General features: G+C 40.3%; 1 protein-coding gene across 4 annotated transcripts in view; it reads left to right on the top strand.

Moving 5' to 3' along the window:
* Nucleotides 1-26,328, top strand: part of LOC128692541 (transmembrane protein 8B) — a 296,349-nt gene that overhangs the window by 227,366 nt on the left and 42,655 nt on the right. The window lies entirely within an intron of this gene.

Below are 26,328 nucleotides of genomic sequence, written 5' to 3'. Positions count from 1 at the left end.
CCATCAATCATCACCAGATCTTCAATAAAGGTAAGTGTCATGTATTCTATTCTTAGTAGAGTAGTACAGTGGACCCCCGCATACCGTTGGCCTTACATAACGTTAAATCCGCATACCGCTACATTTTATCACCAAGATTTTGCCTCACATACCGCTAAAAAACCCGCTCAACGCTGTTCATCTGAGACGCGTCTATGTGCGGCCTGAGCCACGCTCACATGTTCCGCCGGTGGCATTGTTTACCAGCCAGCCTCCGCGGTAACATCCAAGCATACAATCGGAACATTTCGTATTATTACAGTGTTTTTGGTGATTTTATCTGCAAAATTAGTGACCATGGGCCCCAAGAAAGCTTCTAGTGCCAACCCTACAGCAATAAGGGTGAGAATTACTATAGAGATGAAGAAAAAGATCATTGATAAGTATGAAAGTGGAGTGCGTGTTTCCGAGCTGGCCAGGTTGTATAATAAACCCCAATCAACCATCGCTACTATTGGTGGTACAGCTGCTGCTGCTGCTGTACCACCATCAGCTGCTGCTGCTGCTGCACTGTCAGCTGCTGCTGCTGCTGTAGCACTGTCAGCTGCTGCTGCTGCTGTAGCATCGTCTGCTGCTGCTTTAGCACTGTCGGCTGCTGCTGCTGCTGTAGCACTGTCAGCTGCTGCTGCTGCTGTACCACCGTCAGCTGCTGCTGCTGCTGTAGTACCGTCTGCTGCTGCTGTAGCATCGTCTGCTGCTGCTGTAGCACTGTCAGCTGCTGCTGCTGTTGTACCACCATCAGCTGTGCAAGAAAGGTATAAAATACCGACAATATGAAAGTTAAGACACATGTGCAACATCTGGATATCTTTATTGTAGTAGACGTTTCGCCATCCAGTGGCTTTATCAATACAGATTCTAGGACATAATAGGAAGACAGTAGAACTATATACAAAAGATGAGGTAATCAGTCCCTCGGCCTTGGAGTTAGTGTTCACAGCATCGTGGTGGAGGAGAGTCTGGAGCAAAGGCAAGAAGACTGGCGCTTTTTATAGGCGTCAGTGAATGGGACGGGCAGCAGACGAGGGCAGTCACTGGTAGGCGGGATTCCCCAGTGGAAGTAGGTCCTTCCCAAAGAGATGGGTTAGTTGCAGCAGCCGTGAAGAAGGTCTTGTAGATGTCCTCTGAACCAAGATTCCATGATGTTGCAGTGTCTGACAAGTTGTGCAAGAAAGGTATAAAATACCGACAATATGAAAGTTAAGACACATGTGCAACATCTGGATATCTTTATTGTAGTAGACGTTTCGCCATCCAGTGGCTTTATCAATACAGATTCTAGGACATAATAGGAAGACAGTAGAACTATATACAAAAGATGAGGTAATCAGTCCCTCGGCCTTGGAGTTAGTGTTCACAGCATCGTGGTGGAGGAGAGTCTGGAGCAAAGGCAAGAAGACTGGCGCTTTTTATAGGCGTCAGTGAATGGGACGGGCAGCAGACGAGGGCAGTCACTGGTAGGCGGGATTCCCCAGTGGAAGTAGGTCCTTCCCAAAGAGATGGGTTAGTTGCAGCAGCCGTGAAGAAGGTCTTGTAGATGTCCTCTGAACCAAGATTCCATGATGTTGCAGTGTCTGACAAGTTGTGCAAGAAAGGTATAAAATACCGACAATATGAAAGTTAAGACACATGTGCAACATCTGGATATCTTTATTGTAGTAGACGTTTCGCCATCCAGTGGCTTTATCAATACAGATTCTAGGACATAATAGGAAGACAGTAGAACTATATACAAAAGATGAGGTAATCAGTCCCTCGGCCTTGGAGTTAGTGTTCACAGCATCGTGGTGGAGGAGAGTCTGGAGCAAAGGCAAGAAGACTGGCGCTTTTTATAGGCGTCAGTGAATGGGACGGGCAGCAGACGAGGGCAGTCACTGGTAGGCGGGATTCCCCAGTGGAAGTAGGTCCTTCCCAAAGAGATGGGTTAGTTGCAGCAGCCGTGAAGAAGGTCTTGTAGATGTCCTCTGAACCAAGATTCCATGATGTTGCAGTGTCTGACAAGTTGTGCAAGAAAGGTATAAAATACCGACAATATGAAAGTTAAGACACATGTGCAACATCTGGATATCTTTATTGTAGTAGACGTTTCGCCATCCAGTGGCTTTATCAATACAGATTCTAGGACATAATAGGAAGACAGTAGAACTATATACAAAAGATGAGGTAATCAGTCCCTCGGCCTTGGAGTTAGTGTTCACAGCATCGTGGTGGAGGAGAGTCTGGAGCAAAGGCAAGAAGACTGGCGCTTTTTATAGGCGTCAGTGAATGGGACGGGCAGCAGACGAGGGCAGTCACTGGTAGGCGGGATTCCCCAGTGGAAGTAGGTCCTTCCCAAAGAGATGGGTTAGTTGCAGCAGCCGTGAAGAAGGTCTTGTAGATGTCCTCTGAACCAAGATTCCATGATGTTGCAGTGTCTGACAAGTTGTGCAAGAAAGGTATAAAATACCGACAATATGAAAGTTAAGACACATGTGCAACATCTGGATATCTTTATTGTAGTAGACGTTTCGCCATCCAGTGGCGAAACGTCTACTACAATAAAGATATCCAGATGTTGCACATGTGTCTTAACTTTCATATTGTCGGTATTTTATACCTTTCTTGCACAACTTGTCAGACACTGCAACATCATGGAATCTTGGTTCAGAGGACATCTACAAGACCTTCTTCACGGCTGCTGCAACTAACCCATCTCTTTGGGAAGGACCTACTTCCACTGGGGAATCCCGCCTACCAGTGACTGCCCTCGTCTGCTGCCCGTCCCATTCACTGACGCCTATAAAAAGCGCCAGTCTTCTTGCCTTTGCTCCAGACTCTCCTCCACCACGATGCTGTGAACACTAACTCCAAGGCCGAGGGACTGATTACCTCATCTTTTGTATATAGTTCTACTGTCTTCCTATTATGTCCTAGAATCTGTATTGATAAAGCCACTGGATGGCGAAACGTCTACTACAATAAAGATATCCAGATGTTGCACATGTGTCTTAACTTTCATATTGTCGGTATTTTATACCTTTCTTGCACAACTTGTCAGACACTGCAACATCATGGAATCTTGGTTCAGAGGACATCTACAAGACCTTCTTCACGGCTGCTGCAACTAACCCATCTCTTTGGGAAGGACCTACTTCCACTGGGGAATCCCGCCTACCAGTGACTGCCCTCGTCTGCTGCCCGTCCCATTCACTGACGCCTATAAAAAGCGCCAGTCTTCTTGCCTTTGCTCCAGACTCTCCTCCACCACGATGCTGTGAACACTAACTCCAAGGCCGAGGGACTGATTACCTCATCTTTTGTATATAGTTCTACTGTCTTCCTATTATGTCCTAGAATCTGTATTGATAAAGCCACTGGATGGCGAAACGTCTACTACAATAAAGATATCCAGATGTTGCACATGTGTCTTAACTACCACCATCAGCTGCTGCTGCTGCTGCTGTAGTACCATCTGCTGCTGCTGTAGTACCGTCTGCTGCTGCTATAGCATTGTCTGCTGCTGCTGTAGCACTGTCAGCTGCTGCTGCTGCTGCTGTAGCACCGTTGTTGGTGTGGCTTATTGAGAATACCAAGAAACAATTAACCCCAGAGGATTTGCCACCCAGGATAACCCAAAAAAGTCAGTGTCATCGAAGACTGTCTAACTTATTTCCATTGGGGTCCTTAATCTTGTCTCCCAGGATGCAACCCACACCAGTCGACTAACACCCAGGTGAACAGGGAAAAATGCCTGGAACTAGTGAACTAGTGAACCTGGAACTTGGTGAATTTAAAGCCAGCAAAGGTTGGTTTGAGAGATTTAAGAATCGTAGTGGCATACACAGTGTGATAAGGCCTGTTCTGGAAGAAAATGCCAAACAGGACCTACAGTACTCAGGAGGAAAAGGCACTCCCAGGACACAGTGTCTCATCAGTCATTGCTGCATCTTCAATAAAGGTAAGTGTCATTTATTCTTCATTTAGTAGAGTAGTAGATGCACAATATATATATTGTGCATGTACTACTCTACTATTGTGCATGTATCCTTCTCTTTGTGTGTAGGAAAATGTATATTTCATGTGGTAAAATATTTTTTTCATACTTTTGGGTGTCTTGCACGGATTAATTTGATTTCCATTATTTCTTATGGGGAAAATTCATTCGCATAACGATAATTTCGCATAACAATGAGCTCTCTTGCACGGATTAATATCGCTATGCGGGGGTCCACTGTAATTGTGCATGTCTTCTTCAGTTTGTGTGTCTTAAAATTAATATTTCATGTGGTAAAAAAAATTTGTTTTTTCGTACTTTTGGGTGTCAGGAACGGATTAATTTGATTTCCATTATTTCTTATGGGGAAATTAATTTGGCTAACGATAATTTCGGCTTAGGATGAGCTCTCTGGAATGGATTAATATCGTAAGGTGGGGGTCCACTGTAATATGGCTGTGTAGTGTAATAATATGGCTGTGTAGTGTAATAATATAGCTGTGTAGTGTAGCCCAGAGGAGGGGGGGCTACATATGTGTACTGTACCTACATCTACTGCTACCTACACTGACTTCCTACAGATAAATACTACTCACCTCTTGCCCTACATTAAGACTACAAATATTTTAAGGTAAGTAATGAATATACTGATACATGTATACTGTAGCAGTAAATGACAGAGATTAAAGAGGTGTGTGCAATGTGGACTAGGGTACAAGCTTTTGCTAAGAAACACCACCCTGACCAAGCTGAAACAAGCCATATCTGCAACATGTTCGGTGACAAAACCCTGTCCCACTTCAGGGAAATCTTAGAGATGCCAGACACAGACCTCTATGGACAGATTTGTTGTGCAACAGGGGTCCAGTGACTCAAGCTGGTCCTAGTGGCATTTAAAGACAAAGAAGGGAAGTAACCCCAGAGAAGGCTTTGCTACCTAAACTCTTTATGGAGGGGGATTCCCCTACCAAATACTAACTCCTCCCTCTTTCCTCTTTCCTATCTTCCAGAAGCCAGCATTAGCCTTCAATAAAGGTATGTAATACTTACATAATTGTTAACAAAAAATTTTTTTTGTGAATATTTTTGTCTGGAACGGATTAATTGTGTTTCCATTAATTCTTATGGGAAATATTAATTCAGTTTTCGGCCATTTCAGTTATTGGCCGACCTGGAACGGTTACGGCCGATAACCAAGGGTCCTCTGTAATAATAATAATAATAATAATAATAATAATAATAATAATAATAATAATAATAATATATTTACTACATATGTATGTACATGGCATACAGGCCTAGCTGACATCAGTGACATACTACTGTATAGAAAGCCCCTTGTTATGCCAAGCATTTCAGGCAAATTAGGTCAGTGTCCCAGGATAACACCCACACCAGTCCACTAAAACCCAGGTACCCATTTACTGATGGGTGAACATAGACAACAGGTGTAAAGAAACTTGCCCAATGTTTCTACCCTGGCAGGTAATCAAATATTTACCAAAAATCATATATGGCTAGCCCAAGCCAAGTAATTCAATTCAATTCAATTCAAAGTTTATTCTCTATAAGGATTACAATGCTGAGTTTACAGAATTTGGTTATTGTGTGGTTTACATGTAGTAAAATAATAATTACAGAGTGTACCACTAGAACACCTAGCATGGCTAGGCATTTCGGGCAGACTTAGATTAATTCTTAAATTTAAAATATTACAAATTATGAGGTAAGTTGGTATTATGGGTAAGTGACTAAATACTAGTTGGTGAGTTTAGCAATGTGAATGCTTTTGTTTTGGCACAATACATAGTTTCAGTATTGAAGTATCACAGGCCAACTTATGACTAGTTAGGATTCATTATTTTGAGATTGAGATTGATATTTCTGTTTATGGTCAAATGGGTGAGTGAGTGTAAGTGTGAACCACCAGGTGGTATTCATGTAATTAGTTGACGGGGTGTATCAGGGAGATAAGATGTTTTCTAATGGTAGTTTTGAAGGTGATGAATGTGTCTGCAGTTCTAGAGTTTTCAGGTAGGGTGTTCCAGATTTTAGGGCCTTTGACATACATTGAATTTTTGTAAAGGTTTAGTCAGACACGGGGAATGTCATAGAGATGTTTGTGTCTGGTGTTATGCCTGTGGGTTCTGTCACAGCTATCAAGAAAACGTTTTAGGTCAAGGTTAATATTGGAATTTAAGGTCCTGTAGATGTAGATTGCACAGTAGTAAGTGTGGATGTACTGAACAGGGAGTAAGTTTAGTAATAGTAATAGAAGTTTAGTAATAGAAATAAGCCACTTTATCTGGCTTTTCTGGGTTATCCTAGGTTCTCTAACACATATGCTGCTATGTGTGATAATCTATGTGGAGAAAATAGCTTTTTTGTTTCAGTTTTATGGGGCAATATGAGTGTATTTCATAGTTAGCCCTGTGCTATACTCCATTTTCTCTAACATAAGCCCCAAGACGGATAGGAGGATGGTGCTTGTATCCCATATTCTCCTCATACCTCCGTCGAACTACTCGGTATTATGCGAAATACAGTATTATTCATTCTGGAGTATTTAACATGTTTTTATGTTATTTATATCGTTTATTATATCATATTAGATCAATTGTGATGGGCAAATAAGCTGTAGTGTTGACATTAGTACAGTGGACCCCCGCATACCGTTGGCATCACATAACGTTTAATCCACATACCGCTCGCTTTTATCGCAAAAATTTTGCCTCGCATACCGCTCAAAAACCCGCTCACCGCTGTTCATCCGAGACGCGTCCAATGTGCGCCCTTAGCCAGCCTCACATGTGCCGCCGGTGGCATTGTTTACCAGCCAGCCTCCGCGGTAACATCCAAGCATACAATCAGAACATTTCTTATTATTACAGTGTTTTTGGTGATTTTATCTGCAAAATAAGTGACCATGGGCCCCAAGAAAGCTTCTAGTGCCAACCCTACAGCAATAAGGGTGAGAATTACTATAGAGATGAAGAAAAAGATCATTGATAAGTATGAAAGTGGAATGCGTGTCTCCGAGCTGGCCAGGTTGTATAATAAACCCCAATCAACCATCGCTACTATTGGTGGTACAGCTGCTGCTGCTGGTGCTGTACCACCGTCAGCTGCTGCTGCTGCTGCTGCACTGTCAGCTGCTGCTGCTGCTGCTGCTGTAGCACCGTTGTTGGTGTGGCTTATTGAGAATACCAAGAAACAATTAACCCCAGAGGATTTGCCACCCAGGATAACCCAAAAAAGTCAGTGTCATCGAAGACTGTCTAACTTATTTCCATTGGGGTCCTTAATCTTGTCTCCCAGGATGCAACCCACACCAGTCGACTAACACCCAGGTGAACAGGGAAAAATGCCTGGAACTAGTGAACTAGTGAACCTGGAACTTGGTGAATTTAAAGCCAGCAAAGGTTGGTTTGAGAGATTTAAGAATCGTAGTGGCATACACAGTGTGATAAGGCCTGTTCTGGAAGAAAATGCCAAACAGGACCTACAGTACTCAGGAGGAAAAGGCACTCCCAGGACACAGTGTCTCATCAGTCATTGCTGCATCTTCAATAAAGGTAAGTGTCATTTCTTCTTCATTTAGTAGAGTAGTACATGCACAATATATATTGTGCATGTACTACTCTACTATTGTGCATGTATCCTTCTCTTTGTGTGTAGGAAAATATATATTTCATGTGGTAAAATTTTTTTTTTCATACTTTTGGGTGTCTTGCACGGATTAATTTGATTTCCATTATTTCTTATGGGGAAAATTCATTCGCATACCGATCATTTCGCATAACAATGAGCCCTCTTGCACGGATTAAAATCGCTATGCGGGGGTCCACTGTATAATAATAAAGCATATTTCCCTGCATGACGAGACTGAGCTCATGGCAACTGACAGTGGCTTCAAAGCCACCTTATCTTTAACTCTTTCAGGGTTTCCGACGTACTAGTATATCTTACGCACCAGGGTTATTGACGTACTAGTACAGTGGACCCCCGGCTTACGATATTATTTCATTCCAGAAGTATGTTCAGGTGCCATTACTGAACGAATTTGTTCCCATAAGGAATATTGTGAATTAGATTAGTCCATTTCAGACCCCCAAACATACACGTACAAATGCACTTACATAAATACACTTACATAATTGGTCGCATTGGGAGCCGATCGTAAAGCGGAGGTCCACTGTACTTGTAAATTCTAGTGCCTTCAAATTTAACGAAAGAAAGCTGGTAGGTCTACATATGAAAGAATGGGTCTATGTGGTCAGTGTGCACAGTATAAAAAAAATCCTGCAGCACATAGTGCATAATGAGAAAAAAAAAACTTTGTGTTTTCGGTTTAAAACAGTGACTTTGCACTGTTTTATGGTTGTATTCTAGTTTTCCTGGTCTCATTTTATAGAATGGAAAACATATTACAGAAATTGAGATGAGTTCCATTGGTTTTACAATGAAAAGTACCTTGAAATTGAGCTCAAAGTAGCAGAAATGTTCGATTTTTACCAAGTTCAAAAGTAAACAAATCATGCCACGCGTCCAATACATGTCAACTGGTGAGTCTAATAATGTTTTACAAGTGCTCTGATATTATTTATACCATTTCTACACTGATGCAGTAGTCTGCATAACAGTAAATCTATTTTTTGTGAGAATAAAAATTCAAAGTGGAAAGCAAAAGAAATGTAAGAGGGGCCTGGGCACATGACTAATGAACAGAGGAAATGTTATTTTAGTGCCAGGAATGTCTGTCTTGTTTATTCTGGACCATATTTGGAAATTGACATCTTCTGAAATTTGTGCGAAATTGGCAAAATTGCCAATTTCTGACCACTTTATTGGATAGTTGAAATCAGTAAATGGGTGGTTTCTTGTACTCATTCGATAGGAAAAATGGAGTTCTAGCAAAATAGTTATGATTTTTGTCAACTAGTACACTAGAATTGGCGGAAAATAGGGCTCAAATTGGGCGAAATCGCTGATGCATGAACATCGTCTTGACCGCTAACTTCGCGAGAGCATAATTCTGTAAATTTTCCATCAAATTTCATACTTTTGGTGGCATTATGATCAGGAAAAGATTATCATTTCATAAGAAAAAATAATTTTTTTTTTTCCGAAAAATTTTCGACCCTGAGAACAAGTTTAGGAGAGGGCCTCTCGACCCTGAAAGGGTTAATGGAGAATGTACTGTGTAGGTGCTTTACACAATGAGAAGCATTTTTTTTATTCATTGGAACCATGGCTAGGGCTAAAAGTAAGCAGGTTATAACAATAAATGGAGAAAAAGAAATTAGAATGAGTTATGCAGCAAGTAGCGCCACCAAACAGTAGCAGTAGTGGCAACCCTGGAAATTTGAAATTAGTACGCTAGCCAAAATTAGTGCCAAATAACTGATTGCTGGATTTGTGATGGCGGACCTGTAGTACGTACACGTTATATTATAATAATTTATATTATTATATTACATATATTATTACAGTGGTCTCTCAATAATCGTCCATAATCCGTTCCTGGAAGTGGGACTATTATCGAAATGGACGATTTACGAATCAATTTTCTCCATAAGAAATAATGTAAATTCAATTAATCCGTTCCTGACACCCAGAAGTATTAAAACAAAAAATTTTTTTACATGAAATATAGATGTAGTACATAAACAATACAGTGGCACATGATGAATTAAATATTAACAGAATAACACTTACCTTTATTGGCGATTCTTCTTTGTGTATGGAAGACTGGAGAGGGAGACAGATTGGATGATTTACTGTTTGGAAGGGAAATTCCCTTCCATCAACACCTCGGGTACCAATTGCTTTTCTGGGGTTACTTCTCTTCTCTGTTTCTTAATGCCAGTAATGTAGGCCCTCTTTGGCATTTTCTTCCAAAAGAGGCCTGTTTCATCACAATTGAACACTTGTTCAGGTTTCAGTCCTTCACTGTTTATATACTCCTTGAATTCATGCACATATTTTTCAACCACCTTGTGGTCCAAACTGGCAGCCTCACCATGCCTTACCACACTGTGTATGCCAGTACGCTTCTTAAATCTCTCAAACCAGCCTTTGCTGGCCTTAAATTCACTCACATCACCACTAGTTGCAGGCAATTTCTTTACCAAATCGTCATGCAGCTGCCTAGCCTTTTCACAAATAAGCGACGTCATAAGACTATCTCTTGCTAATTGTTTCTCATTTATCCACACCAGTAATAACTTCTCAACATCTTCGAGTACTGGTGATCTCATTTTTTTCAGCATATTTACCCCCTTTGCAACAACAGCGGCCTTGATTTCCTTTTTCTTGGCTATGATGGAAGATATGGTTGTACGGGATTTGTTATACATCCTCGCCAGTTCACCCACATGTATGCCACTATCATATTGTTCAATGATGTTTTTCTTAAATTCAATTGTATTTCTCACCTACTTTACCAAAGACTTGGCACGAGGAGCTTTCTTTGGAGCCATGGTAGCTTATTTAGCACTTAAATAACTTGCAAGCACTAAAATAAATGGAATTTTTTTTTTATTATCACACTGGCCGATTCCCACCAAGGCAGGGTGGCCCGAAAAAGAAAAACTTTCACCATCATTCACTCCATCACTGTCTTGCCAGAAGGGTGCTTTACACTACAGTTTTTAAACTGCAACATTAACACCCCTCCTTCAGAGTGCAGGCACTGTACTTCCCATCTCCAGGACTCAAGTCCGGCCTGCCGGTTTCCCTGAATCCCTTCATAAATGTTACTTTGCTCACACTCCAACAGCACGTCAAGTATTAAAAACCATTTGTCTTCATTCACTCCTATCAAACACGCTCACGCATGCCTGCTGGAAGTCCAAGCCCCTCGCACACAAAACCTCCTTTACCCCCTCCCTCCAACCCTTCCTAGGCCGACCCCTACCCCGCCTTCCTTCCACTACAGACTGATACACTCTTGAAGTCATTCTGTTTCGCTCCATTCTCTCTACATGTCCGAACCACCTCAACAACCCTTCCTCAGCCCTCTGGACAACAGTTTTGGTAATCCCGCACCTCCTCCTAACTTCCAAACTACGAATTCTCTGCATTATATTCACACCACACATTGCCCTCAGACATGACATCTCCACTGCCTCCAGCCTTCTCCTCGCTGCAACATTCATCACCCACGCTTCACACCCATATAAGAGCGTTGGTAAAACTATACTCTCATACATTCCCCTCTTTGCCTCCAAGGACAAAGTTCTTTGTCTCCACAGACTCCTAAGTGCACCACTCACTCTTTTTCCCTCATCAATTCTATGATTCACCTCATCTTTCATAGACCCATCCGCTGACACGTCCACTCCCAAATATCTGAATACGTTCACCTCCTCCATACTCTCTCCCTCCAATCTGATATTCAATCTTTCATCACCTAATCTTTTTGTTATCCTCATAACCTTACTCTTTCCTGTATTCACCTTTAATTTTCTTCTTTTGCACACCCTACCAAATTCATCCACCAATCTCTGCAGCTTCTCTTCAGAATCACCCAAGAGCACAGTGTCATCAGCAAAGAGCAGCTGTGACAACTCCCACTTTGTGTGTGATTCTTTATCTTTTAACTCCACGCCTCTTGCCAAGACCCTCGCATTTACTTCTCTTACAACCCCATCTATAAATATATTAAACAACCACGGTGACATCACACATCCTTGTCTAAGGCCTACTTTTACTGGGAAAAAAATTTCCCTCTTTCCTACATACTCTAACTTGAGCCTCACTGTCCTCGTAAAAACTCTTCACTGCTTTCAGTAACCTACCTCCTACACCATACACTTGCAACATCTGCCACATTGCCCCCCTATCCACCCTGTCATACGCCTTTTCCAAATCCATAAATGCCACAAAGACCTCTTTAGCCTTATCTAAATACTGTTCACTTATATGTTTCACTGTAAACACCTGGTCCACACACCCCCTACCTTTCCTAAAGCCTCCTTGTTCATCTGCTATCCTATTCTCCGTCTTACTCTTAATTCTTTCAATTATAACTCTACCATACACTTTACCAGGTACACTCAACAGACTTATCCCCCTATAATTTTTGCACTCTCTTTTATCCCCTTTGCCTTTATACAAAGGAACTATGCATGCTCTCTGCCAATCCCTAGGTACCTTACCCTCTTCCATACATTTATTAAATAATTGCACCAACCACTCCAAAACTATATCCCCACCTGCTTTTAACATTTCTATCTTTATCCCATCAATCCCGGCTGCCTTACCCCCTTTCATTTTACCTACTGCCTCACGAACTTCCCCCACACTCACAACTGGCTCTTCCTCACTCCTACAAGATGTTATTCCTCCTTGCCCTATACACGAAATCACAGCTTCCCTATCTTCATCAACATTTAACAGTTCCTCAAAATATTCCCTCCATCTTCCCAATACCTCTAACTCTCCATTTAATAACTCTCCTCTCCTATTTTTAACTGACAAATCCATTTGTTCTCTAGGCTTTCTTAACTTGTTAATCTCACTCCAAAACTTTTTCTTATTTTCAACAAAATTTGTTGATAACATCTCACCCACTCTCTCATTTGCTCTCTTTTTACATTGCTTCACCACTCTCTTAACCTCTCTCTTTTTCTCCATATACTCTTCCCTCCTTGCATCACTTCTACTTTGTAAAAACTTCTCATATGCTAACTTTTTCTCCCTTACTACTCTCTTTACATCATCATTCCACCAATCGCTCCTCTTCCCTCCTGCACCCACTTTCCTGTAACCACAAACTTCTGCTGAACACTCTAACACTACATTTTTAAACCTACCCCATACCTCTTCGACCCCATTGCCTATGCTCTCATTAGCCCATCTATCCTCCAATAGCTGTTTATATCTTACCCTAACTGCCTCCTCTTTTAGTTTATAAACCTTCACCTCTCTCTTCCCTGATGCTTCTATTCTCCTTGTATCCCATCTACCTTTTACTCTCAGTGTAGCTACAACTAGAAAGTGATCTGATATATCTGTGGCCCCTCTATAAACATGTACATCCTGAAGTCTACTCAACAGTCTTTTATCTACCAATACATAATCCAACAAACTACTGTCATTTCGCCCTACATCATATCGTGTATACTTATTTATCCTCTTTTTCTTAAAATATGTATTACCTATAACTAAACCCCTTTCTATACAAAGTTCAATCAAAGGGCTCCCATTATCATTTACACCTGGCACCCCAAACTTACCTACCACACCCTCTCTAAAAGTTTCTCCTACTTTAGCATTCAGGTCCCCTACCACAATTACTCTCTCACTTGGTTCAAAGGCTCCTATACATTCACTTAACATCTCCCAAAATCTCTCTCTCTCCTCTGCATTCCTCTCTTCTCCAGGTGCATACACGCTTATTATGACCCACTTCTCGCATCCAACCTTTACTTTAATCCACATAATTCTTGAATTTACACATTCATATTCTCTTTTCTCCTTCCATAACTGATCATTTAACATTACTGCTACCCCTTCCTTTGCTCTAACTCTCTCAGATACTCCAGATTTAATCCCATTTATTTCCCCCCACTGAAACTCTCCTACCCCCTTCAGCTTTGTTTCGCTTAGAGCCAGGACATCCAACTTCTTTTCATTCATAACATCAGCAATCATCTGTTTCTTGTCATCCGCACTACATCCACGCACATGGAATATTATGAAATATTTTGCTGGAGCACGTGAGGGGACCGTCACTCACTGGTAAACAATGGCACACTGGCTGGGAAGGAAAGGCCGAGGCGGCTCAGAGCGTGAGTACGCGTCCGGGACGAAGGACTGTTAGCGAGCTACCGGACCATTTGCGAGCCAATATTTTGACGAAAAAACAGGACTATTTCCGAAATGGACGACTTTCAGGCCGGACGATTATTGAGGGACCACCGTATATAATTATATTTGAAATACCAAAATAAAACAATAAAATAAAGTCATTACAAAAATGTTTTGTTGATATTCAGTAGTAAAGTTCGACTTAAACCATTTCGACTTACGACCGATTTCTCGGAACCGAACTCGGTCATAAGTCGGATGGTAGGTGTATTATTATTATTAGTATTATTATAATCCTCTTGCTTGCTACTCTGTGTTTGGAATTTTTATTCGCACAAAAAATAGAAGATTTACTGTTATGCAGACCACCGCATTACTGTAATAATTGTATAAATAATGTCAACCCATTGATGACTGTGTACAGGAAGGCCCCACTTATACGGCTGGTTAGGTTCCAGGCTACCGCCGTAAAGTGGAACACCCTTTTTTTCCACTTACAAATGCATACAAACACTAGATAACAAGTTTACACTAACATATATTAAGTTAGCAATAGAACCAGGCATCAAAAAACAATAAAAAGTACAATACACACATAGTGCACTCATTACTTACCTTAAAATATTTATAGTCTTAATCTAGGGTGAGACAAGTAGTATTTATTGTAAGAAATCAAGTGTGGTATGTATGGTAGTCAGCCAGGCTACCATACCAGGCTAACCCACCCACACATATATTCCATGATATTTAAGCATCCCAGAGCGATAAAATGTACATACAGTTCACTCATTACTTACCTTAAAATATTTGTAGTCTTAATGTAGGGTCAGGAGTAAGTAAATGAGATAAAACGAATAAATGAGAGAGAGAAAGAATGAGTGCATGAGAGGGGACAGGCGCAGAGTTATGTAAACAAACCAGGCGAAGGTAAGTTTTGTAAACGAAGTGTACGCGTCTGGTTTGTGTACAAGTTACATTGTGTACAGGTTGTCTCTACATTGATACGGTAGAATAAATAAAGAAGAACACTCCCATTCTCATGTAACATCATTTTAAGAAGAAATGATGCTCTGAGTGAAGGCAATGGAAATAAGTCACTCTGACTTTTTTGGGTTATCCTAGGTTCTCTACACATATGTTGTTATGTATGATAATCTATGTATCTGTATTTGTGTATACCTGAATAAACTTACTTACATACATACTTAAGGAATAATTTTCTACAGTTACCCCCAGTAACACATTTTCTCTTATGTTAGATTAGAGAAAATGTTATTCTTGGCATCACTTGTACAAGTTATCTGGCTACGACATCTCATATTTATGTTTATTTATTCTATTGTAGGGTGTATTTATCATCTTTTTATGTTATGTATCGTGTTTATTATATAATTTTGAAAAAATATCATGGATGGATTAATGAAAATGTGTATATTAACGTAATATACAACATTTAATAAGACTCGGTGATTATTATTATTATTATTAGCATTTCTAATATGGCGTCACTTGTGCAAGTCGTCTGCTACCACATCTCATATTTATGTTTATTTATTCTATTGTGGGGTGTATTTATCATCTTTTTATGTTATCTATCGTGTTTATTATATAATTTTGAAAAAATATCATAGATGGATTAATGAAAATGTGTATTTAACGTAATATACGACATTTAAATGAGACGATGATTATTATTATCATTACTAATATGACGTCTGGAGACATAAGACACTCTTACTGATTTTAATGTGTACCTGCATGCCAGCACAGTATGTAAGTTTATTTAAGTACAGGTATACATAAGTATAATTATCAGAGTATATATAAAATATGAAATAACTTTTAAAAACATTTGAAATTTTGGAGTTTCCAGACAAAATGGAGAGACTTAGTGCTTACTGAGCTCACGAAGAATGTAAACAAACAAGGTGGGGCGCGGTGACCGTATTAGAAAGTCAGGTGGGGGGAGCCGTATAGCGAGTTTTGGTCATAATTTGAAATGACCGTATTAGCGGAACGCCATAAAGTGAAACGCCGTAAAGCGGGGCCTTCCTGTATTTGGAATGGCCACTCAAACAGGTATTGTTTACTCTTGAACACTGGCAAAAATCGAACATTTCTGCTACTTTGAGCTCAACTTCAAGGTACTTTTTGTCATGAAATCAATCAAAATCATATCTCTTTCTGTAATATAACTTCCATTCTATTAAATGAGACCAAAAAAAAAAACGAGAATACAACCATAAAATCCATACGAAAATATTCCGCTAAGGGGCGGCTGATGGCTGATAACCGAACTCTGTTATTTATGGTCCTATTTATTTCAATTTTGGTGTACATTAAGAAGCATCTTTCTGTCATACGTTGCCCAAGTTTCAATAAGATAGCCCAACAACAAATGAGATCCAGTTCCCTAGATCAAGAACAAGAACGCTTCACCAGCATCAAGGAACCTCCTTTGAAGCCCGCTCGCATCTGGAAATTTTGCTTGTGTCTGGAAGCAAAAAATCAACCGTGGGTGCACTCGTAAGTAGAAGTTCCACTGTACAGTAGACTGTCATTTAGCACGGTAGTTCTGTTCCTCAAAATGCCGTGTTAGGTAAAAATCATGGTTAGATGAACTGAAGAACTTGTGGGGAAAAATAAGGTTATGTTCCTGAGAGCCCCAAAAAGTCAAACAGCTTTTTTGTAGGCTTCCACATCTTACAAAAATAAAAGTGAATATGTAATTGTAGTTCATTGTTGTGATGTATTATGTTTTTTTACTGCTTAAGACTACAAATGTAGCAGAAATAATAGTATTTCTTACCTTAACCCTTTGACTGTCGCAACCCCCAATCCTGAGGTGTCTCCTGGTGTCACAAAATTTAAAAAAAAAAAAAGAATATTTTTTCTTATGAAATGATAGAGAATCTTTTCCCGATTGTAATGACACCAAAAAAAAACGAAATTTGATGGAAAACTGATGGAATTATGCTCTCGCGAAGTTAGCGACCTCGGCGCTGTTTACAATCGGCGATTTCGCCCACTTTGAGCCCTATTTTCGGCTAATTCCATTGTTCCAGTCGCCCAAACTCATAGCTATTTCTTTAGAACTCCATTTTGTGTATCGATTGAGTACAAGAAACTGCCCATTTACTGATTTCAACTACCTAATAATGTGGTCAGAAATTTGCAATTTGGCCAATTTCACGAAAACTGAAAAATATGACAATTTCAAAATAAGGTCCAGAATGAACAATGCAGACATTCCTGGCTCTAAAATAACATTTTCTTTGCTCATCAGTCATGTCTCCAGGCCCCTCTGATATTACTCTTTCTTTCTATTTTGAATTTTTATTCAAACCAAAAATAGAAGACTTACTATTATGCAGACTACTGCAATACTGTAATAATTGTATAAATAACATCAACCCATTCATGACTGCATATTAGAATGGCTAGTTGGACATTTATTGGACAATGGCATCATTTGTTTACTTTTGAACATTGGCAAAAATCAAACATTTCCCCTACTTTGAGCTCCATTTCTAGGTTCTTTTTATAGTAAAATCAATCAAAATCACCTCTATTTCTATAATGTTTTCCATTCTATCAAATGAGACCAAGAAAACGAGAATACAACCATAAATACTATACGAAAATAGACCACAAAGTCGGCATTTTAATTAAAAAAAAACGGTCGGAGTTTTTTTTTTTCTCATTATGCACTGCGTGCTCCAGGATTTTTTTTATATGGTGCACACTGACCACACAGACCCATTCTCTCACATGTGGGCCTTCCAGCTTTCTCCTGCTTGATTTGAAGCCGCTAGAATTTATGAGTATATATACGTCAAACACAGTACCTCGTAAGACGTATACATGTATATACGGCCGCGACAGTCAAAGGGTTAAATTGTGGGTGCTGGTGTTTGTGAATGATTGTGAAGAGAGCGGAGAGTTATGTTGTGGTCCTACTGGTCTGAGGTGGATGGTAGAGGTTCTGGTACTGAAGTTGATGGTTGTACTATAGTGTCTAACTTGAAGTCATTCAGTCAGTCAGTCAGTCAAGTCACTCATTAAGTCATTCAGTCAGTCAAGTCACTCAGTAAGTCATTCAGTCAGTCAATCAATTCATTCAGCAAGTCAGTCAAGTCACTCAGTAAGTCAAGTCATTCAGTAAATCAGGTCATTCAGGAAGTCAGTCAAGTCACTCAGTAAGTCAGTCAAGTCACTCAGTAAGTCAGTCAAGTCATTCAGTAAGTCAAGTCACTCAGTAAGTCAAGTCATTCAGTCAGTCAGTCAAGTCACTCAGTAAGTCAAGTCACTCAGTAAGTCATTCAGTCAGTCAAGTCACTCAGGAAGTCAATGAAGTCATTCAGTAAGACAGTCAAGTCACTTACTGAGTGACTTGACTGACTTATTGAATGACTTCATTGACTTACTGAGTGACTTGACTGACTTGCTGAATGACTTGACTTACTGAATGACTTGACAGACTTACTAAATGACTTGACAGACAGTAAGTCAGTTAAGTCGATCAGTAAGTCAGTCAGGTCACTCAGTAAGTCAGTCAGTCATTAAGTCATTCAGTAAGTTTGTCATTCAATCAGTCACATAAGCTCATGTTTACCTCTTTTTCTGTGTACAAAGTAACACTTCATTACAGCTACAGGTTATCTCTTGTCTGATATCTCTGTTTCTTTGTTAATTCTAAGACTTAAGTGCTTATACCTCTTCGTGCCACTTTCAGCAACACTAGTATGGCTACTGGGTGTCATGATTGCTTGGCAGATACAAGATATAGTAATTAAAATGCAGTGGACCCCCGACATTCGATGGCATCGACATTCGATAAATCCGACATTCGATGCATTTTAACGCAAAAATTTTGCCTCGACATTCGATGGAGTACCCGATATTCGATACGATTCGTATGAGACGTGCCCACGTGTGGCCTGAACTGCCCCGTGTGTGCCAGTGTTTACAAGCCAGCCAGTGTGCGCGCATCTAAGGATACATTCGGTACATTCCATATTATCACTGTTTTTGGTGCTTGTTTCTGCAAAATAAGTAACCATGGGCCCCAAGAAAGCTTCTAGTGCCAACCCTGTGGTAAAAAGGGTGAGAATTAGTGTGGAAATTAAGAAAGATTTTGAAGGGTTTTGGGCTAACCCTGAGAAGCCTATGCCAGTTGTGGAATCCATTGTGCCTGTTTCAAAAATTAAGGAAATGTGTGCAAAGTGGGTTGAACTGCAAACCTTTATGGATGAAAATCACCCTGACACAATGTTATGGCCCATTTTAGGAAAGTCTTGAAGGAACGGGAGGTACAGAGCTCTATGAACAGATCTGTTGTGTGACAGAGGTCCAGTGACTCTCAAGCTGGTCCTAGTGGCATTAAAAGAAGAAGGGAAGTAACCCCGGAAAAGGACTTGCTACCTCAAGTCTTAATGGAAGGGGATTCCCCTTCTAAACACTAACACCATCCACATTCTCCCCTCCTCCCATCCCATCAATCATCACCAGATCTTCATTAAAGGTAAGTGTCAATTATTCTATTGTTATTAATCTATTGTTATTGTTGTTATTGTAATCTATTGCATTAAACTTAATATTTCATGTGGTAAAAAAAATTTTCATACTTTTGGGTGTCTTGCACGAATTAATTTGATTTCCATTATTTCTTATGGGGAAAATTAATTCGACTTTCAATATTTTGAACATTCGATGAGCTCTCAGGAACGGATTAATATTGAATGTCGGGGGTCCACTGTATCATAACAATTCACAAATACAGCTGCCTTGTAGCAGAGAAAGACTGGACTGGACACATATGAATTACGAGTGCTGGGATGGTGGGGTGGTGACGGGGAATGACAGGGGATGGCAGGAGGGCTCCCCGGCTGCTCCACAACAAGGTGGCCTCTTGAGCAAAAGAGAATTTTATTTTTCCTTCCCACAAACTGAACCCTGTTAAATTAATTATACGACGTGTTACCTAAAATTGTGCCGCAATTCTTCAGTCGTGCAATACCCAAATTGTGCCAAATAAACTCATGCTAAATGATGGTCTACTGTACATAATTTCAAGGATTATGTGGATTAAAATAGGGGTCGGATGTGAAAAGTGAGTTATAATTAGTGTGTATGCACCTGGAGGGGAATATAGACAAAAGAGATTTTGGAAGATGTTAAGCTAGTATTTAGGAACTTTTGAACCAAATGAGAGAGTAACTGTGGTTGGGGACCTAAATGCTGAAGTGGGAGAAACAGAGAGGGTTTGGTGGGTAAGTTTGGGGTGTCAGGTGTAAATGATAATGAGGGAGGTCTTTGATTGAACTTTGTATAGAAATGGGTTTGGTAATAGGTAATACATATTTTAAGGAAAAAAAAGGATAAGTATACAAGATATGATATAGGGCAAAATGATGGACTGTGTATTGGTAGATAAAAGACTGATGGTTAGATTTCAGGATGTGCATATTTTTAGAGGGGCCACAGATATATATATATCAGATCATTTTTTAGTTATAGCTACAGTGAGAGTGAAAGGTAGATGGGATACAAGGAGAATAGAATCAGCAAGTAAGAGAGAGGTGAAGGTTTATAAACTACAGGAGGAGGCAGCTAAGGTAAGATGTAAACAATTTCTGGAAGAAGGATGTGCTAGTTAGAGTATAGGCAATGAGGTTGAAGAGGTATGGGGTAGATTTTTAAGGATCTAGTGTTCGTGTTCAGCAGAAGTTTGTGGTTACAGGAAAGTGGGTGTGGAAGAGAAGAAGAGTGATTGGTGGAATGATGAGGTAAAGAGAATAGTAAGAGAGAAAAAGTTAGCATATGAGAGTTTTCTACAAAGTAGAAGTGATACTGGGAGGGAGGGGCATATGGAGAGAAAAAGAGAGGTTAAGAGAATGGTGAAGGAATGTAAAAGGAGAGCTAATGAGAGACTGGGTGAGTCTATCCACCAATTTTGCTGAAAATAAGAAAAAATTTTGGAGCGAGATTAATAAGTTGAGAAAGCCTGAGGAACAAATTGATTTGACAGTTAAAAACAGGAGTAGAGAGTTATTAGATGGAGAGTTAGAGGTACTGGGAAGATGGAGAGAATATTTTGAGGAACTGTTAAATGTTGATGAAGATAAAGAAGCTGTGATTTTGTGCATTGGACAAGGAGGTATAACATATTGTAGGAGTGAGGAAGAACCAGTTGTGAGTGTTGGGGAGGTGCGTGAGGCAGTGGGCAGAATGAAAGGGGTAAAGCAGCTGGGATTGATGGGATAAAGACAGAAATATTAAAAGCAGGTTGGGATATAGTTTTACCTGGAGAGGGTTTTGGGAGTCAGCACCCCTGCTGCTCAGTCTTAGACTAGGCCTCATGGTGGATCAGGATCTGATCAACGAGCCTGTTACTGCTGGCTGCATGCAAGCTGACATACGAACCACAGCCTGGTTGGTCAGGTACTGACTTTAGGTACCTGTCCAGTGCCTTCTTAAAGACCGCCAAGGGTCTATTGGTAATCCCCGTTACATATACTGGGAGGCAGTTGAACAATCTTGGGCCCCTAACACTTATTGTGTTGTCTCTCAATGTACTCGTGGTGCCTCTGCTTTTCATCGGGAGAACATTGCCTTTCTTGTCGAGTCTTTTGCTTTCATAGGGGGTGTTTTAACTTAATAAATGTATAGAAAAAGGAAGGTACCTAGGGATTGGTAGAGAGCATACATAATTCCTTTGTATAAAGGCAAAGGGGATGAAAGAGAGTTTAAAAATTATAGGGGAATAAGCATGTTGAGTATACCTGGTAAAGTGCTAGGTCGAGTTATTATTGAAAGAATTAAGAGTAAGATGGAAAGCAGGATCACATATGAACAGAACAGAGAGGCTTTAGTAAGGGTTGGGGGTGTGTAGACTAAGTGTTTACAGTGAAACATATAGGTGAACAGTATTTAGATAAGGGTAAAGAGGTTTTTGTTGCATTCATGATTTTGGAAAAGGCATATGATACGGTGGATAGGGGAGCAGTGTGGCAGATGTTGCAAATGTATGGAATAGGTGGTAGGTTACTGAAAGCAGTGAAGAGCTTTTACAAGGATATTGAGGCTCAGATTAGAGTATGTAGGAGAGATGGAGATTATTTCCTTGTAAAAGTAGGCCTTAGACAGGGATGTCTGATGTCACCATGGTTGTTCAATATATTTATAGATGGGGTTGTAAAAGAAGTGAGTGCTCGGGTGTTAGCAAGAGGTGGGGGATTAAAAGATAAGAATCTAACACAAAGTGGGAGTTTTCCTAGTTGCTTTTTGCTGATGACATTGTGCTCTTGGGAGATTCTGAAGAGAAGTTGCAGAGGTTTGTGAGCAAGTTTGGTAGGGTATGTAACAGAAGGAAATTAAAAGTGCACATAGGAAAGAGCAAGGTGATGAGGATAACACAAAATTTAGGTAATAAAAGATCAAATATCAGATTGGAGGGAGGGAGTATAGAGGAAGTGACTGTATTCAGATATTTGGGAGTGGACGTGTCAGCAGATGGGTCTATGAAAAATGAAGTTGAATCATAGAATTGACGAGGGGAAAAAGGTGAATGGTGCATTGAATGAGTGGTGAATGTTGCAACAAGGAGAAGGCTGGAGGCAGTGGAGATGTCGTGTCCGAGGGCAGTGTACGATGTGAATATTATGCACAGAATCCGTAGTTTGGGAATTAAGAGGAGGTGCTGGATTACTAAAAGTACAGTGGACCCCCGACATTCATTGGCATCGACATTTGATAAATCCGACGTTCGATGCATTTTAACGCAAAAATTTTGCCTCGACATTCGATACGATTCGTACGAGACGTGTCCATGTGTGGCCTGAACTGCCCTATGTGTGCCAGTGTTTACAAGCCAGCCAGTGTGTGCGCATCTAAGGATACATTTGGTACATTCCATATTATCACTGTTTTTGGTGCTTGTTTCTGCAAAATACGAAAGTGGAGTGCGTGTGTCGGAGCTGGCCAGGTTGTATAGTAAACCCCAATCAACCATCTCTACTATAGTGAGCAGGAAAACGGCAATCAAGGAAGCTGTTGTTGCAAAAGGTGCAACTTTGTTTTCGAAACAGAGACCGCTAGTGTTAGAAGATGTTGAGAGACTGTTATTGGTGTGGATAAATGAAAAACAGATAACAGGAGATAGCATCTCTCAAGCGATCATTTGTGAAAAGTCTAGGCAGTTGCATGATGATTTGGTAAAGAAATTGCCTGCAACTAGTGGGGATGTGAGTGAATTTAAGGCCAGCAAAGGTTGGTTTGAAAGATTTAAGAATCGTAGTGGCATACACAGTGTGGTAAGGCATGGTGAGGCTGCCAGTTCAGACCACAAAGCGGCTGAAAAATATGTGCATGAATTCAAGGAGTACATAGAGGCTGAAGGATTGAAACCTGAACAAGTGTTTAACTGTGATGAAACAGGCCTGTTTTGGAAGAAATTGCCAAGCAGGACCTACATTACTCAGGAGGAAAAGGCACTCCCAGGACATAAGCCTATAAAAGACAGGCTTACTCTTCTGATGTGTGCCAGTGCTAGTGGTGATTGCAAAGTGAAGCCTTTATTGGTGTATCACTCAGAAACTCCCAGAGCATTCAGGCAAAAGAATATCCTCAAGGCTAATTTGTGTGTGCTGTGGAGGGCAAACAGTAAGGCATGGGTCACTAGGGACTTTTTCTATGACTGGTTACACCATGCATTTGCCCCCACTGTGAAAAATTACCTAATTGAAAAGAAATTAGACCTTAAGTGCCTCCTGGTATTAGACAATGCCCCTGGTCATCCTACAGACTTGGCAGAGCGACTTTCTGGGGACATGAGCTTCATTAAGGTGAAGTTTTTGCCTCCTAATACCACTCCTCTCCTGCAGCACGTGGACCAGCAGGTCATTTCCAACTTCAAGAAACTGTACACAAAATCTATGTTTCAAAAGTGCTTTGTAGTGACCACAGAAACTCAACTGACTCTAAAAGAGTTTTGGAAGGATCACTTTAATATCCTCAATTGTATAAACCTTATAGGTAAGGCTTGGGAGGAAGTGACTAAGAGGACCTTAAACTCTGCTTGGAAAAAACTGTGGCCAGAATGTGTAGACAAAAGGGATTTTGAAGGGTTTGAGGCTAACCCTGAGAATCCTATGCCAGTTGAGGAATCCATTGTCGCATTGGGGAAGTCCTTGGGGTTGGAGGTTAGTGGGGGGGATGTGGAAGATTTGGTGGAGGAGGACAATGACGAACTAACCACTGATGAGCTGCTAGATCATCTTCAACAGCAAGAGGCCAGACCTGAGGAAACTGCTTTGGAGGAGAGGATAGAGAAATTGAAGAAGTTGCCTACTTCAAAGATTAACCCTTTGAGGGTTTTCGTCGTACTAGTACGTCTTACGCGTAGGGGTTTTTGACGTACTAGTACTCATAAATTCTAGCGGCCTCAGATCTAGTGGGAGAAAGCTGGTAGGCCTTCATATGAAAGAATGGGTCTATGTGGTCAGTGTGCACAGTCTAAAAAAAATCCTGCAGCACACAGTGCATAATGAGAAAAAAAAAACTTTGACCATTTTTTTTTAATAAATCAGCGACTTTGCAGTGTATTTTCGTATGGTATTTATTGTTGTATTCTAGTTTTCTTGGTCTCATTTTATAGAATGGAAGACATATTACAGAAATAGAGATGATTTTGACTGGTTTTACAAAGAAAGGTGCCTTGAAATTGAGCTCAAAGTAGCAGAAATGTTCGATTTTTACCAAACTTCAAAAGTAAACAAATCGTGCCAAGCGTGCAATACACGTCAACTGGTGAGTCTAATATTCTTTCACAAGTGCACCAATAATATTTATACCATTTTTTACACTAATGCAGTAGTCTGCATAACAGTAAATCTTATATTTTTTGTGAAAATAAAAATTCAAAGTGGAAAGCAAAAGAATATAAGAGGGGCCTTGAGACGTGAATAATGACTAGAGGAAATGTCATTTTAGTGCCAGGAATGTCTTTCTTGTTTATTCTGGACCCTATTCGGAAATTGGCATCTTTTGAAATTTGTGTGAAATTGGCAAAATTGCTAAATTCTGACCACTGTACTGGATAGTTGAATTTCATAAATGAGTGGTTTCTTGCACCCATTCGATAAAAAATATGGAGTTCTAGCGAAATATTCATGTTTTTGTCGACTAGTACAGTGAAATTGGCCGAAAATGGGGCTCAAAGTGGGCAAAATCGCCGATGCGTAAACATCGCCGAGACCGCTGACTTTGCAAGAGCATAATTCCGTAAGTTTTCTATCAAATTTCAAACTTTTGGTGTCTTTATGATCGGAAAAAGATTCTCTATCTTTTCATAAGAAAAAATAATTTTTTTTTTTTTTAAATTTGGCCGACCCTGAGAACGAGTTTCGGAGAGGGCCTGTCGACCCTCAAAGGGTTAAGGAAATGTGTGCAAAGTGGCTTGAAGTGCAAACCTTTTTTGATGACAATCACCCTAACAGCTATTGCAAGCCGTGCTGGTGACTATTACACTGACAATGTTGTGAACCACTTTAGGAAAGTCATAAAGGAACGAGAGGTACAGGCCTCTATGGACAGATATGTTGTGCGACAGAAGTCCAGTGACTCTCAAGCTGGTCCTAGTGGCATTAAAAGAAGAAGGGAAGTAACCCTGGAAAAGGACTTGCTACCTCAAGTCCTAATGGAAGGGGATTCCCCTTCTAAACACTAACACCATCCACACACTCCCCTCCTCCCATCCCATCAATCATCACCAGATCTTCATTAAAGGTAAGTGTCAATTATTCTATTGTTATTAATCTATTGTTATTGTTGTTATTGTAATTATTCTATTGCATTAAACTTAATATTTCATGTGGTAAATTTTTTTTTTCATACTTTTGGGTGTCTTGCACGGATTAATTTGATTTCCATTATTTCTTATGGGGAAAATTAATTTGACTTTCGATATTTTTGACATTCGATAACTCTCAAGGAATGGATTAGTATCGAATGTCGAGGGTCCGCTGTATTATTCAGAGGGCAGAGGAAGGGTTGTTGATGTGGTTCGGACATTTAGAGATCATATAAATCTGTAGTGGAAGGAAGGCAGTGTAGGTGTCGACCTAGAAAAGGTTGGAGGGAGGGGGTAAAGGAGTGGGGTAAAGTAGGGGGTATAGGAGCGGGTATAGGAGCAAGTGGAGACAGATGCATTTTATAACTTGACGTGCTGTTGGAGTGTGAACAATGTAACGTTTATGAAGAGTTTCAGGGAAATCTGTTAGCTGGACTTGAGTCCTGGAGGTGGGAAGTACAGTGCCTGTGCTCTGAAGGAGGATGTTGATTTTTTTTTTTTTTAACTGTAGTATATGCACACCTCTGGCAAGACAGTGATGGAGTGAATGATGAGGAAAGTTATTCTTCTTTTTTCGGGTCGCCCTCCTGTGTGGGAAACTGCCGATGTGTTTATATGAAAAATAAAAATACTACTACTACTCTTCTGT

The sequence above is a fragment of the Cherax quadricarinatus genome, chromosome 6 (genome assembly GCF_038502225.1).
Source record: "Cherax quadricarinatus isolate ZL_2023a chromosome 6, ASM3850222v1, whole genome shotgun sequence".
Classification (NCBI taxonomy): Eukaryota; Metazoa; Arthropoda; class Malacostraca; order Decapoda; family Parastacidae; genus Cherax; species Cherax quadricarinatus.
This window is presented reverse-complemented; position numbering and strand designations above follow the sequence as displayed.